Raw genomic sequence first — 15,902 nt, forward strand, 5'->3', positions numbered from 1 at the left:
TGGTGGTGATGGTGGTGATGGTGGTGTTTTCTGCTTTGAAAATGCATTGTTCATGGTTGTTCTAAGGCTTCTGCTTCTTATCCTTTCCTAATCTTCCCAGTCCTTCTTGCTCTGTCCCTCTTGAAATTACTTTGCATAGTAGTATCTGAATAGTGTAGTTGATAGAGAATTGGCCTTGGAATTGGGTGGGTTCAGATCCTAAGTTTAATAGATACAGATGGCCACCTACGAGTCACTTAACTCTCAGTGTGTTAGGCAACTCTCTAATGCTATAAATTACAAATAAATTGCCAACTGCATCTAGCCCCATTGCCCCCAGTTCCAACAGACCCCAGGTTCCAAGAGAAAAAGTTACTTATTTTCAGTTGGATACTTAAATTGCACTCTGCTAGTAGAATATAAACTCCTAGAGGTCAGGGATTGTTTTATTTTTGTCTTTGTATCCTTACTGATGGGACCTGGAGTCAGGAAGACTCCTCTTACTGAGTTCAAATCTGGCCTCAGACACTTACTAGCTGTGTGACCCTGGACAAGTCACTTAACCCCATTTGCCTCAGTTTCCTCATCTGTAAAATGAGCTGGAGGAGGAAATGGTGAACAAAGTATCTTTGCCAATAAAACCCCAAATGGGATTGCAAAGAGTCGGACATGGACGTGACTGAAAAACAATAACAATCTTTATTCACTTGTGACTTATACATAGTAGGTACTTGTTTCTGTCCTTAAAGTTAGCCTGCAAATCCCCCTTTCTCCACTCCCATCCCTCACTTAGATAATATCTGAAAAAAGCTTCAGATATTAGCTAATCACTCCCACAGCCTTCAGACAAATTTTTTTGTGGGGTGGGGTGTGGTAAAGACGAAAAAAGGGGAAAAAAACATTTATTAAGCACCTATTTTGTGCCAAGGAACAGTGGTTAAGCCCCTTCTCTCATTTTATCCTCTACAACCCTGAAATATAGGTACTATTATTCCAATCTTACAGTTGAGGAAACATGCAGATAGCAGTTAACTGACTTGCCCAGAGTCACACAGCTAGTTATTATCTGAGGTTGCATTTGAACTCAGGTCTTAATGACTCCAGGCCCAGCTCTCAATCCTTTGTACCAAGTAGCTGCCTTGAAGCAAGGGGGCAGGGGGAGGTGGATGAGGAAGTGGTAGAAAAACTAGGGGAGGCTAATAGACGACCAGAAGAGTTCCCTGCATCTGGGACACTGTTACTTATCTATGCGTCCAGAATGTTGAATGGGCCCCTCAGGTTGCTGGGACCTTCTTCGCAAGCAATTTGGATAAAAGCCTGAATTAGTACCAGAGATTTAGTAGCCAGAAATAGCGCCATGAGTTGTATCCTGCTTTCCCGGCTGAGAAGTGGAAAGAAGGGGTTTTGCTCACAGCTAATCTGTCCAGGAGATGGCGATATAGGACAGGAGCCTGCTTGTCTCTGGCTGGAATTGAGGGGACTGAGGGGTTGGCAGGAGAAAGGACCTTCTCAGAAGTAGACCCCTCCTTGTGTGAGGAGCCTAGGTCTGGGGCAAAGCACACATCAAGAGGGGAAAAGGTCCCTGACCAGTCCAGCGAGCAAATGCCGGCAAATGTTTAACAGCCAGCTCTGAAGAAAAAACAACAACAAAAACAATACATAAACCACACACTTCAAGTTTAATCTGTTTTATTAACATTTTCTCTATCACTTAATTCTAGACAATTAGGAAGACAATCAATCAAACCCTAGATTCATGCCATTTGCTGATTTCCAAGGGGTAAAGGCTCACATTGAAAAGGACATTGTAGTCCTATGCATTCTATTTAAACATTATTCATTAAACTTTATAAAAGTTATTTTAAATATTATTAAGGAGTCCATAAGCTTCACCAGACTGCCAAAGGGCTTCATTGAACAAAATTAAGTAAAGAACCTCTGATCTCTAAGGGTCATTCCAAATGTAATGTTCTATGATTCTCTGACCTTCCATTATCTCCACAGGGGAGCTCTCAGAGGCAGAGTTTCTCAAACGAATATGGAGGTGAAATGAGTGCTGTCTTTGGAGTAGGAGGACATACAATACATGTATGACTTCACTCTTCGGGTCTAGGTTTCTTCATCTGTAAAATGAAGGGGTTGAACGAGAGGCTCTGATATCCCTTCCAACTCTGAACCTGTGAACACATAACCACCTATAAAATACCTAGGACCACAGGTAAAATAGAAATAAGGGGAGAGTTGGCATTGGAGGACCTGGAGGGGGGACAAGTGGGAGAGACAGGGAAACTGTTCCTAGCTAGGAACACAAAGTAAGATGATTCTGAGAGGGGAAGGCAGGCTCCTGTGAAGGAAGATGGAAATTAACGGGCTATAAACACGATCCCCTTAGCCAGAAGTATCTTCCCATAGGGAAAATGTAGTAGAGCTTTTGGCTGAAAATAATAATTTGCCTCTTGCCTTGCAGTTAGTCTGTAGAGGTTCTAATTCTAAGGATATAAAAAAAAAATTAATACCCAAATGCCATCATATGCAATTTTTCTTCTCTTTCTCCCTCTCCCTTTCTTCCTTCTTCCCTTCCCTCTTTTCTTCTTCCTTCTTTTCCCTCTTTTCTTCCTTTCTTCCCTCCCTCCTTCTTTCCTTCCTCCCTTCCCTCTTTGCTTCCTTCCTTCCTTCCTTCTTTCCTTCCTTCCTCCCTTCCTTCTTTCCTTCCTTCCTTCCTTCCCTTCCTCCTCTCTTCCTTCTTCCCCCATTCCTTCTTCCCTTCCCTTCATTCCCTCTTTCCTTCTTTCCTTCCTTCCTTCCTTTTTTCCTTCCTTCCTCCCTTCTCTTCCTCCTCTCTTCCTTATTCCCCCTTTCCTTCTTCCCTTCCCTTCATTCCCTCTTTCCTTCCTTCCTTCCTTCCTTCCTTCCTTCCTTCCTTCCTTCCTTCCTTCCTTCCTTCCTTCCTTCTTCTTCCTTCCTTCCTTCCTTCCTTCCTTCCTTCTTGTGACTAGAAATGCAGCCACTCACAGGCCCAATCCCACTGCTTATCAGCATATAAGCTTTGACCTACTTCATTTCTAACCTGGGCCAATTTGCCCCTCCTTAGGCAGCCTGGTAGCCCTCCCTCTTGGGGTCTCACTATATTGAAGCTGTACTTAGTCTGGATACTGGGTCACCTTTAGCCATACTGCAGCTCAGAACTCCTGAGCTCAAGCAATCCATCAGCTTCAGCCTTCCCCATCAGTAGGGATTACAGGCATATACCATGGACAATTGGTTTGCATTTGTTTTCAGATATCCAAGGTTTGATACCAGGAAATCAAAACGCTTGGTTAAACTAGTTTCATCCTCTCCCAGGTTGGGAGAGATTGGATCAATAGCTGACTAAAATAGTTGATCATTGGTTCTTGGGAAGGGAGGCAGGTAGGATCTGAGCTTGCTTCTGGGCTTCACCTTTTCTACGGCTGAAAAGAGGTCAGCTATCTTCTAAGTCAATGTCTTGCTTTGCCCTGCTGCAGATGTCCCCATGCCCTTGCCACCATCTATCTGCTGTATACCCATCTACCTTATGCTCAGATGGCATGGAGAATACACTCTTTAAAGGCTTTCCTCCAATAAGATATTATTCATATATCTGTTAAAATCATGCAACATTCATGAGGTACAGAAATCTATCCTGCCCTACAGGAAAATAGGAGGGGAAGGGGATAAGAGAAGGGGGGAAGAGATAGAAGGGAGGGCAAACTAGGGGAGGGGCTATTCAGAATGCATGCCATCTTGGGGTGGGGGAGGGGCAAGATGGGGTGAAAATTTGGAATTCAAAATCTTGTGGAAGTAAATGTTGAAAACTAAAAATAAATAAATCTACATGTAAGCCTTCAAAAAAAAAATCATACAACATTCCTTTTCAGATGTGAACATGGAGCCAGCATTGTTTACATAACACTGATCAGAGGAGTTTCACCATCAAGCAAAGCATTGAACAGGGAGATGTGTGCTCAGCAACAACAACAACGAAAACAACATTTACCAGCATCATGGAGGATGTACCGTGCACAGACCAAAGAGAAGAGGGATTCCCTGTCTTCAGAACGATACCTCAAAAGCTGTTTTTGAATGACACAGTGCTGACTGCACTGGGCCCTGGAATACTACTCTCTAAATGAAATAATGGGATCGTAGACTTACAACTGAAAGAGCTCCTCTGGTTCAACACCTCCATTTTACACATGAGAAAACTGAGGCCCTGAGAGTTTAAATGATTTCCCCACAGTCACACCCATAGCAAATAGCTGAGACAGAAACATTGGCCCTATTACTCCAACAGCCATTACAAAACTAAGCTGCCCCTTTCACCCCCCCGCACTTGACAAATGAGGAAATGGGGGCCTAGAGAGGTTCAATAACTTGTCCAAGGTCACACAGGAAGATTCACCCCCATATCCTCTGGCTCTAGATTTAGCCCTCCCTTCACCACAGAATGCTTCAGAAAACCCTTTTAAATAGCAGAAGCATTCTGGAGGTTGTCTCATTTGGAATAGAATGAAAAGGATGAACTGGAATTTATTTAGGAGTCACTTATATCAGTTTCCATTCGCAGTTAAGTAAACCACTATAATAATACATGGCTGAACGGCCCCTTTGGATTCAGGAAGAACAGGTTCCGTTCTTGGTGGAGGAGGGGCATCTCAATAATAACTCAAATTAAGGTTCAATCCCTCAGGACATCTGCATTAGACTCATTTCCAGCTCTCCCCTAGGGGTATTTAGTTCTCCTGCAAGCATCCGAGGCTCTGTGCTTGCTCAAAAGGGAGTTGCCTAGCCATCCACAGAGGAAAAAGAAAATGTATGTGCTTATATTGCTCACATTATGCCATGTGGTTGGTCGGGCATTGAATTAGTTGAGCTGTACAAATACGTCATGGAGGTACTACAGATAGACAATAGGCTGGGCTGCGCCCCAAATCAAATAGGAAAGATCTGGCTAGATCGAATGTAGGAAACTGTTCAGTCCTTTCAATGACCCTAAGCTGCCTGCTTCCATAAAAGCCCATCTTCTAAATGCCAGGGTTGTCCCAATGAGGTTACACAGCTTCTAATCATGGGAAACCATGACCTCTAAAGAATTAAATTGCAGATGACCCCTAAGGGCAATGGAAAGACCTATGGTGGCTGTAAGTAGTCTGGAAAATATTACCAACAGCAACTCACCCTTGAGGAGGGACACAATAATATCATCAAATACACACGTGACCGAAAAGGAGCCGAGACAATTGTCATGATAATAATAACAGCTATCATTTATATAGCAGTTTCAGGATAGCGAAGCACTTTACGTATGTTATCATTTCATTAGAGACTTACAACCAAACCTGTGAGGCAGTGCTACTATTATCTTCATTTTACAGACAAAGAAACTGAGTCTGAGAGGAGTTTAGTGTCTGAGGCACAGTTCCCAGTCAAGTCTTCCTGACTCCAGTGCATTCTTGCTACTCTAACCCTGTGCCTGGGATAAAAGACGGACGGCCCAAAGGTTGTACTGGTCTCCAGAAAATATTCAAAGAACCAGAGGAAGGATGTCTGATCCATTGGGTGCAAAAAGACACAGACCAGAGGCACATAGGATGAGAGGGCATGGGTGGTTTGTGATTTTCACCAGTGCGGGCAGTATACACTCTGATGAGATAAAAGATTCTTTGAAGTAGGGAATTACAGGAGGAACCGTTGGAGGTGGGGGGGGAGGGGAACAGTCTTCCTCTCCTGTTACTTACACAGTCATCATTCAGGTCAGACCCTCAACACCTCTCATCTACACTATTGCAACAGCTTCCTACTTGGGCTCCCAGCTTCTAGTGCCCTTTGTCTGTTCTATTCCATTAAACTTCTATTTGTTCTCCCTGCATTCAGCCTCCTTTATCTATACTGTTACAATTGCTGCCTATTTGGGCTCCTTTCTTCCAGTCTCCCTCACCTGCACATGGCATTAGATTCCTAGCTGGTCTCCCTACTTCCAGGCTTCTCCTCTCCAATCCACTTCCTCAGGGCTGCCAAAATAATCTTACTCAAGGATAATTCTGACCACGTTGTTTCTCTGCTGAAAAAAATCTTCAGTGACTCCTCCCTATTGCCCTGTAGGATAAAATACAAATAACTCTTTTTGGCATATAAAGACCTTTCCAAACTTCTTTGATATTATTTCCCCTCACAGGCTCTAATTTCTAGCCAAACTGGGCCTGAGTACTGTGCCAGGACAGAAAATTCCATTTACTGCTTCACAGTCTGCAAAGGCTCTGCCCCATTCCTAGAATGTACCTCTTGGGAACCCTAGCTTCCCTCCAGGCTCAGCTCAAGTGCCATCTCTCTTGTTTTGTTCAGTCATGTCCGACTCTTCGTGACCCCATTTGGGGTTTTCTTGGCAAAGATACTGAAACGGTTTGCTGTTTCCTTCTCCATTCATTTTTACAGATGAAGAAACTGAGGCAAACTGCATTAATTGCCTTGCCCAGGGTCAAACAGCTCATAAAATGTCTGAGGCCAGATTTGAAGTAGTTTACCATTTTACAGATGAGGGAACTAAGGGAAACAAGATTAAGTGACTTGCCCAGGGTCACACATCTAAGTGTCTAAGGCCACATTTAAACTCAGGAAGATGAGTCTTCCTGATTCCAGTCACAGCACTCTATGCTACCCAGCTGCCACGTCTTCCTTGATGCCTTTCCTGACCCCACCAGTTGATGGTTTTCTCCCCGGATTACTTGCATTTACTTTTTATACTATCTATTTATTTATTTATGTGTACATGTTCTGTCTCCCTCCCCATCCATCCGTTATCTGGCCTGAGCTCAAGGTAAGCTCCTTTGTGGTTTTTTTTTTTTTTGTCTTTGTGTCCCCAGCATTGAGCACAGTTCCTGACTCTTAGCAGATGCATTTAATGGGATTCATGATAGAGCTGGAAGGGATATTAGAGGTCTTGTAGTCCAATCCATTCTTTCTACAGATAAGGAAACTCCCCTCCAGGGGGTTAAGCAACTCTAAGAAAGGGTACTACACAGGTAAGAATTGGCAAAGGCAAGATTTGACCCCGGGTCAAGATCCAGGCCTCCAAAGCCAGTGTTCTCTGAGGTCCCGATGGAATGCTAATTGAATTGAATTGAATTGAAATTCCTGTTTCCCAGAACACTTGAAATGGGCTATTTTGACTACCACTGCAATGCACTATTAGTGAAAACATTAGAGGTCACCGGGAAGGGTGAGGAACCTAGCAGATAGCAAAGACTCACCCCCATCCATTTCAAGGGTTAGCATCAAAACTGTTATTGTTGTTTGTCCTTCCTTCCTGAAGGGGACCAGGACAACAGGAAGGTGATCCCATGCCTTGCAAGTGAATTGGATTTAAGTGAGGGAAGGCTGTGCAAGGTCACCAGCCTCACTTTCTCCTCTGAGCCATCTAAGTCCAGGATCAAAGCAAGGTAGAGACAAGAACACTGAGTCTAAAGTTAGAAGACTTGTGTTGTAGTTCTGGCTTTTCTAGCCAACTGTGTGACCCCTGCCCAACTGAGACTCTCTGGGCCCCAATTTTTTCACATACAAAACAAAAGTTGAATTGGTTGGTGCTAACATTGTGAGTCTGTAAAAGAACTCTAGGCAGCCTCTTTTCTTGGGAATGGGTAGGATGGTATCTGCAGAGCAGGCTGGGCAAACTCCAAGCCACCATGCAAGGTTTCCAATAGCTTAGGCCACCAGTAGCACTTCCCAGGCTTCTGAAGGATGCTCCAATGCTCCTAGGGAGACACCCCATTCTCAGGATTCAGATTCCCCTCTACACTCACCTAGGAGGAGCTGTATGTAAGCATCATTCAAAAATGATCAGAGGAAGTTCAGATGCAAGGAGAGGCTAAGTAGGGACCTCTAAAGACACTGAGAGAATGGAAAATACCAAAGCCATGGTGCTATAGCCCTGCAGGAGAGAGACAGGGACAAAGAGGGAGCAGTGGGGAGGGAGAGGAAAGGAGAGACAGAGAGAAAGAGAGAGAGAGAGAGAGAGAGAGAGAGAGAGAGAGAGAGAGAGACAGAGAGAGAGAGAGACAGAGAGAGACAGAGAGACAGAGAGAGACAGAGAGACAGAGAGACAGAGAGAGAGAGAGAGACAGAGAGAGAGAGACAGAGAGAGAGAGAGACAGAGAGAGAGAGAGAGAGAGAGACAGAGAGAGAGAGAGACAGAGACAGAGAGAGAGTCAGAGAGACAGAGAGAGACAGAGAGAGACAGAGACAGAGACAGAGAGAGAGAGAGACAGAGACAGAGACAGAGAGAGAGAGAGACAGAGAGAGACAGAGAGAGAGAGACAGAGACAGAGAGAGAGAGACAGAGAGAGAGACAGAGACAGAGACAGAGACAGAGACAGAGAGACAGAGAGAGAGAGAGACAGAGAGAGAGACAGAGAGAGAGAAAGAAGGAGGAAAGGAGGGACAGGAAGGGGGGAAAGAGTAGAGACAGGGAGGAAGGGAGAAGGAGGAGAGACAGAGACAGACAGACAGAGAAACAGACACAGGCAGAGAGACAGAGACAGAGAGAGAGACAGATACAGACAGAGAAACACACAGACAGAGGCAGACAGAAGGAAAGAGTGAGAGAGAAGGAAGGAGGGACAGGCAGGGGGAGGGAGACAGAGAGACAGAGAGACACAGACAGACTGACAGGCAGTGAGAACAAGCTTTAATGGAAAGAGGGGGGAAAGGATTTGAGCCACTCCAATAAAGCTTGGAACTTGCTTGCTTGCTAAGGTTCCAGAAGCAGCTTGCCTGTGCCCAGCCAGAATCATGGCAGACAGTCTGCTCCAGATAGCAGCATTGGGGAGGGAAGCGAGGAGTCCCAGGACAAAACTATTTCCCCTAAAAAGGTCATTTATTTATGTCAGAGGCGGAGGAATTTCTGAATTCTGGGGGGTGGGAGACTTGTCCAAGACCAAAAAATGCAAAAACTTTCCCTGGTAACAAACTACCCACTATTGTCCCTCCTTATTTAAAATTTCCCCTCCTTCCTGTTTTCTAAAAAACAGCTAAGTCCCCAAGGCAGCTGGGAGCAGCAGAAGCTAGAGAGATTCGTGTACGAAGGAAATGGGGGAGCCTAGAAACAGCAGAACCTGGGAGAGAGATCCGTGTACAGGGAAAATAGGGGTTACCTCGAAACAGCTGAATCTGGGGAGATAGAGCTGCCTATTGAGGGAACAGGGTGGGGAGCCTGGAAACAGCTGAATCAGGGGAGACATTCGTGTACAGGACAAGCAAGGGGGAATCTGGAAACAGCAGGATCTGGGGAGATGGTACCATTCGTGTACAGGGGGCCAGCGAGGGCAGCCTAAAAACTATTGAATCTGGGGAGGCAGATTCGTGTGCCGGGGAAACAAGGGGAGGCTGGAAACTGCATAATCCGGGGAGATGGATCAGGGTACAGAAGGAGCTGGGGCGGCCTGAAAACAGCAGCATCTCGAGGGATGGAGCTGTGTGGGTTTGCAGGGAGTTGATGGGGGAGACAGATTCGTGTACAGGGGAAACGGGGACCCTAGAAACAGCAGGAAAGTTGAGTTGGGAATTGTCTGTGTGTGTCGTGGTGGGGATTGAAGGAAGACTTTTCAGAAATGCTGAGTAGCATCTCATTCTTTTTGGAGCCTAAGGGGTGTGTGTGTGTGTGTGTGTGTGTGTGTGTGTGTGTGTGTGTGTGACCCGTGCCCTTATGTGCCAGTCCAAATGGGCCCAGGATTGGCCTTGCCACTCTCTTCCTTACCCCCATGCCCAAGCACATCCTGCTTTTTAGCCCAGCTTCATTCCTGGCATTGCAGCAGGAGGGGGGATGGGGAGGGCAGTGGGGATGGTAATGGTGGGCGGGATCTCGAGCTAGGGTTGTCTTGGGCCAAAAGCTGGGGCTCCATAGGACTGGCTACTGCCGAGGCTCCTGTGAAATCTGCTTTGAGGGTGGGTTGGGGCAGTTGATGAGTGAGAAGGGATGTCAAAGAGAAGAAAGCCCAGAGAGGCTGACTTCATCTGTACCCCTCCCCCCCACCACTCTATGACAGGGGACATGTCTCCCTTGTCTCCCTTTCTACCCGACAGTCCTGACCTTCCCTACCAGCCTTTCACCCCTGACTGACAGAGGGACAAAGATAGAGCTCTAGACAATTGACAGAGAAGGGCCCAACAAAGCCAGGTTCCCCACCCACCACCCCCTGAGAGGAGTTGTCACTGGGTTATGGAATGGTCTTCAGGGTGACGAGTCATTGAGGGAAGGGACAGTCAGGTGCCCACAAAGGTCCTGGGATTTTTGGAATTCTACTGCTGCCTCTTGGAAACCGGAGATTTCTCAGTCGGTCGAAGGGGATAGGCCTAAAGGGGTGTCAACTGGGTAGGGGTATGGGAGTGGAGAGAAGGCTTGAGAACAGAGTAAAAAGAAAGCTCCGGGGATAGCATTTTGTTCACCACCACAGGGGCCTGGCAGACAAACGGGGTGGCCTTTTAGATGGGGTCGGTACGTTTAAACGGGTTTTCATTTGTAGCAAAGTTGTGTCTGTGCTTCTCTCCCCACCCTCAAACTCCAGGGTCCTTTACTGGCTTAAATCTCTGGTTAGGAGGGGCTCTCAGAGCTGCTGATTTACACTGGTGTATGGATGCACACTCCTTGGTATGGTGGGCTCCCCACCTTACCCCTTCTGTCCCTCCTGAGTTTCCCCAACCTATGGTTCCCTCCCTCTCCATCGTGAGCTCAGGACAGTTGTGAAAGATGCCTGCAGAGACAGGTCCCAAGAGTTAACAGGATAGGACTTCAATCAGAGAGGCAGCTGGGGGCTCTGCTATCTTGAATTAACAGACACTGCCCATGGTGGGGAGTTGGGGGTGGGCGGGAGGTAGACTTAAAAGCAATCAACAAGCATTTATTAAGTGTTTATTTTGTGCCAGGCTCTGTCCTCCCCAGTTCCTGGTCCATTTTTCTAATTAGTGCCCATGCAAGTGCCTATGAGTCAGCTTCCTGGCCAGTACAGAACCTGGAATCAGGAGATCTGGGCTCAGAATCCTGGCTCTGACTGCCTAACTGTGTGACCCCAGGCGGTACCCTGGATCTTTCAGAAAATGTTTCCTTTGGCTAGGAAAGAAAAAAAAAGGAATAAGAATATTTCCACTATCTACTTACAAGGGTCTTGGTGAGAAAAGCACTTTGTAACCTTAATGCCCTTTAGAAATAAATGCAAATTGTTGTTGCTTTTTCCTGTTAGCTGGGCTGCAGAGAGAGAAGGACAAAGAAAGCAAAGACATATTTGCTGAACACTGCTACTTCTTTCCATCTCCACTCTGCCATAGAATTCATTCCCGGCATCTCTCAGGATTAGAAAAGAGGACCCTGCCTCAATCTAGGCTGGGCTGAGGGGAGGGAGTTTGGTGGTTCTCTGCCACAATCTCATAGATCTTGAGGCCTTCCTCCCCACCGCATTTGACTAGCACTCAGACGAATAAGAAGCTGATACTGTTGAGAAGTCAATGCTAGCTGGTTGGGCAGGACCCCCAAGTCCATCATCACCCCAGGTGGCCTCAAACCTATCCCCTTGGCTGTCTCAGGTCCAGTTAGCTGCAGGGAAACTGAGGCCACTCTCCTTTCCCAGTTTTCTCCCCCCACCCCAAGGTCAGGAGGGTATGAGAAAACTTAGGTCATGATTTGGGAATTGGGGATAGGACCCCTATGTCCAAATCCATTCCAGGTGGTTCATCCCTTGGCTGCCTCAGGGCCAATCAACATGTAGGGAAAATGAAGCCTCAGACCCTCTTGCTCTCAGGCAGATCTTCAGGCTTCTCCCACTTTTCTCTCTTTACCCCCTGCCCTACTCCCTTCCCCCCAAGCACCAAGAGGTCTTGATGAACCCCAGGGAGGGATATGGGAGCTGGGGATGGCCTGGGACGGGGAGAGTAGATTCTGATGGGGTATGCAGCAGGGAGAGGCCCCCGGGATGGGGGTGGGGAAGGCCGGGAGGGGGGGGAGGGGATTTGATTATAATCTGGGCCGTATGGTGAACGCTGCGGAGATGGAGGTAATCACTGAGTGAGCAAGACAGCCGAGCTCCAACAGCAGGCGGTCTCGGCCGTCGCCATGGCAACCGAGGCCTACTGGGCCAAAGCAACTCAGGCCGAGCTCCATTTCCGCGGCTTAACATCTGCTTTGCAGAGGGCTGCTGGGAGCTGGGGGAGTGGAGGCGCGGCTGCATCCCCCATTAAAAAAAAAGAAACAAATTAGGCCAACTGTCCAATGAGGGGCTGCAAATTTATTTATTAATGCGAGGGAAAGGTTGTTCCGGGGCGCAGTTTGATTAATGTTTGAGCCTTCAGCTTGTCAGTCTGGTTTTGTCTCCTGCAAAGGGGGGGGCAGGGAGAAGGGGGGGCGGGAGATGGGAGGAGAGGCAACAACAAAGAAGGAGGGGATGTTAATGGCTCCAGAAGCCCTTTTTTCATGTTTCCCCCAGACTGTCACCCGTGATTGATAGCTCAGACAGAGATTGGAGAGCGTCAGGGAGATGCTTATCCCCAGCATCTTCGACCCTCCAAGGGAAGAAGGAGGGAAGGGAAAGGAAGGGAGGAACTGGGGGAATGACAGAGGCTGGTGCTTGCTGGCTTGTCTCTGGGGAGTGAGCCTGGCTGGGAGGCCCCCCGGAGGGCTGAAGAGGGGGAAAGCGGGGGCTGCCTCACAAGATGGGACACCTTAGGAGGAAAGGAATGATTAGTGTGTACACGCACGCACACACACACACACACACACACACACACACACACACACACACACACACACACACACACTCTGCCATGTCTTGAGACCCCAGAGAGACTGCATCAGGGTTGTCCTGGGTCACAGGGCAGGAGATATTTAGCCTCAGGAATGAGGGGGGAGGGAGAAGAAACTCTGTGTTCTCTGGGTCCTTACAGGGTTCCAGAGGGTCTCAAAGAAATAGTTTACATTCTTCTCTCTCTCTCTCTCTCTCTCACACACTCTCTGTCTCTCTCTGTCTCTCTCTCTCTCTCCTTTCTCCTTTTTTTCTGTCTATCCATCTCTCCTTTCTCTTCTCTTTCCCTCTCCTATCTCCTTTTCTCCTCTCTCCCTCTCCCCTCTCTCTCCCTTTCATCTATCTATGCATCTATCTCTCATATTTCTCTTAGCTCTCTCTCCTCTCTCTGTCTCCCTCCCTCTCCACACTTTTTCTTCTCTTCCCCTTTCCTCTTTCCCTATCCCCTCTCTCCTTTCTGTCCTCCTCCTTCTCTCTCTCTCCTTTTCATCTATCTACCCATGTATCTCTTTCTCCCATATCTCTCTTAGCTCTCTTTCTCCTTTCTCTCTCCCTTTTCTCTTCTCTCTTTCTCTCTCTCCTTTTCCTCTCCTCTCTCCCCCCTCCTTATCCTCTCTCCCTCATCTATCTATCCATCTGTCTGTCTCTCTCATATCTCTTAGCCTCTCTCCTCAACTTTCTCATTCTTTTGCTCCCTCTTTGTCTCTACCCCTATTGTTCCTTCCCCAACATTCCCCTTCTCTTTCTGTGACATCACCCTCGTGGGGACTGCCATGCCAGGACATCCTCCCTGGTTTCAGACTCGGGGGCAAGGATGATTTCTCTTTCTTTCTCCCTTCTTTTCTGAAATGTCTGAGGGAAAAGAAGCCAGGGCCATCTCCCTAAAATCTCAGTCTTTACCCAAATACTGAAAGAAAACCCAACCCCATTCCCCCTCTTTGTCCTCTCCTCCAAGCAATTCTCAGTTCCCATCCCTAGGAGATGTGTGGAAAGTAGCATTTTGGGGACTGGAACAGTAAAACAGGAAGGAACAGAATCCTTTCTTTAGGACAAGTTATGGAAAATCTGGACTTATCTGAGATTACATTGTACCATCTTCTACCCTCTGCTCTACGCTCTCCATTAAGAAAAGTAAAGATAAGAGGTTTCCCCCAACCCCAGAATACCTGACATGTACCCACTACACCATGGCATTGCCATCACACTTACCCAAGCCAAGGACTAGCATAAACTTGCATAGTGTCTTTCATTCTCTCCCATGAAGGGATTTGAAGTTGGATAAAAAGTTTCCTAAGAGGGAAGGCTGTTAGATATCAAAACACGTAATCCAGGAAGATCCAGTTCAATGCAATTTAAAAAAAAATTACCCAATTTCCTTTCCCAGAAGTCTTTAAAAATAGAGGAAGTACGGGTTCTGAATGGGATGGGTTTTTTTGACAATCCTTCCAGGAGGGAAGAGTTAGTGAGTTGACCCACAGAAGAGCATCTCAGCCTGAGAGGTATCTGACCATATCACGATGAATTCTCTCCATGTAGAGGTTTATCTAGTGTCTTAAGTTAATGTTGTTATCACTGTCATCATCAACAATAATAGTGATAGAGTGCCACAGCTTTTAGCATAGTGCCTGGCACTAGGAACTTAGTAATTGCTAGTCGACTGACTGACTGATCCACAGGACAATATTCTAGGGATAGCATAAGAAATGATCCCTTGAAGGGCTTACATTCTAGTAATTCTAGTAATCTGAGGTCTGTGAACTTGTTTTTTTAAAAAATATTTTGATAACCATATTTCAATATTTTTTCCTTTGTAATCCTGTGCATTTTATTTTCTGCATTTAAAGACATTCTTCTGAGAAGGAGTTCATAGGTTTCACCAGACCGCCCAAAGGGGTCTAGGACACACAAGAAGGTTCAAAACACCTGTTCTACTTTGGAGAGACAAGTCATGTAGTATCATTACATCAAATGATAAACAATAATGCAAGGCACTAAATAGAACCATCCTTCAACACTTCAATGTATTGGTACCATTGATGCCCTCACCAAAATCCATTCATGCCTTTTTGTCCTGAGATTCTTGTGTATGTCTTCCTGTAAATTTCCCATAGGGCATCTAGGTGGCTCCCTGGATAGAGCACTAAGCTTGGAATCAGGAAGACTAATCTTCATGAGTTCAAATCTACCCTCAGACCCTTATTAGCTGTATGACCTGGGCAAGTCACTTAACCCTGTTTGCCTCAGTTTCTTCATCTGTAAAATGAGCTGGAGAAGGAAATGGCTAACTACTCTAGTATCTCTGCTAAGAAAATCCCCAAAATGGGGGTCATGGAGTATCTGAAACAATTCAACAAAAAGCTTTCCATAGTGTATCTCCCCAGTGGAGGCCTTAGAGGGTTCCTTAGATATTTCAACATTCCATGGGTACCACTGTTATCTCTTATGATTGTTAAATGACTACCCCTGCTCTTTTCCTGATCATATGTTATCATGGTGAGTATCTTTTGTGCCACTCCTTTTTTTAAAAAAAAAAGTTTTATATTGATGCTTTTGGGTTTTTTTTAAATATTCCAGTCATTTCCTGATATGCACACTGTCCTTTCATGCCCCCATGAATAAAATAATAATTATTATTACAAAATAATAAATACTTATTTAATAAAAAAGAAAATCTCCTTTTAAGTAAAAAAAAGATTAAACCAAACCAACTAGTAGAGCCATCTGTGATAGAATATATAATATCACATACTATTCAGAGGCAGCTAGGTGGCATAGTGGATAGATTATTAGACTGGTCATCAGGAAGACCTGAGTTCAAATTTGACCTCAGATACTTCTTAGCTGTGTGACCCTGGGCAAGTCACTCTGTGTCAGTTTCTTCAACTGAAAAATGGGGATATTAATAGAACATACCTCTCAGGGTCCCAGGGTTGTCATGGGAATCAAACGAAATAATATTTGTAAAGCATTTAGCAAAATGCCTGGCACATAGTAAGTGCTTAATAAATACCGATTTCCTTCTTTCCTCTTTTATGTCAGTTACTGCACATAAGTCTTTGTTAATGAGAGATTGCTGTCTTCCTAGGCCCACCATGTGTCTCTCTATTGCTCTTTGAGTCACTTGAT

At 45.9% G+C, this 15,902-nt stretch overlaps 2 long non-coding RNA genes across 2 annotated transcripts; one reads left to right on the forward strand and one right to left on the reverse strand.

Annotated features, from left to right (window-relative positions):
- The first annotated feature begins 1,484 nt into the window (after nucleotides 1–1,484).
- Nucleotides 1,485–5,866, forward strand: LOC144457745 (uncharacterized). The gene is made up of 2 exons (XR_013487205.1): nucleotides 1,485–2,197; nucleotides 3,876–5,866. It is a non-coding gene; the product is annotated as an uncharacterized LOC144457745 (long non-coding RNA).
- A 6,377-nt stretch (nucleotides 5,867–12,243) lies between these two features.
- On the reverse strand, nucleotides 12,244–14,108 carry LOC144457955 (uncharacterized). The gene is made up of 2 exons (XR_013487544.1): nucleotides 13,986–14,108; nucleotides 12,244–12,349 (listed from the first exon to the last, which is right to left on the reverse strand). It is a non-coding gene; the product is annotated as an uncharacterized LOC144457955 (long non-coding RNA).
- Between the last annotated feature and the right edge of the window lie 1,794 nt (nucleotides 14,109–15,902).

This window comes from Phascolarctos cinereus, unplaced genomic scaffold (assembly GCF_003287225.1).
Source record: "Phascolarctos cinereus isolate Bilbo 61053 unplaced genomic scaffold, phaCin_HiC Scaffold_5;HRSCAF=322, whole genome shotgun sequence".
In the NCBI taxonomy this organism is placed as follows: Eukaryota; Metazoa; Chordata; class Mammalia; order Diprotodontia; family Phascolarctidae; genus Phascolarctos; species Phascolarctos cinereus.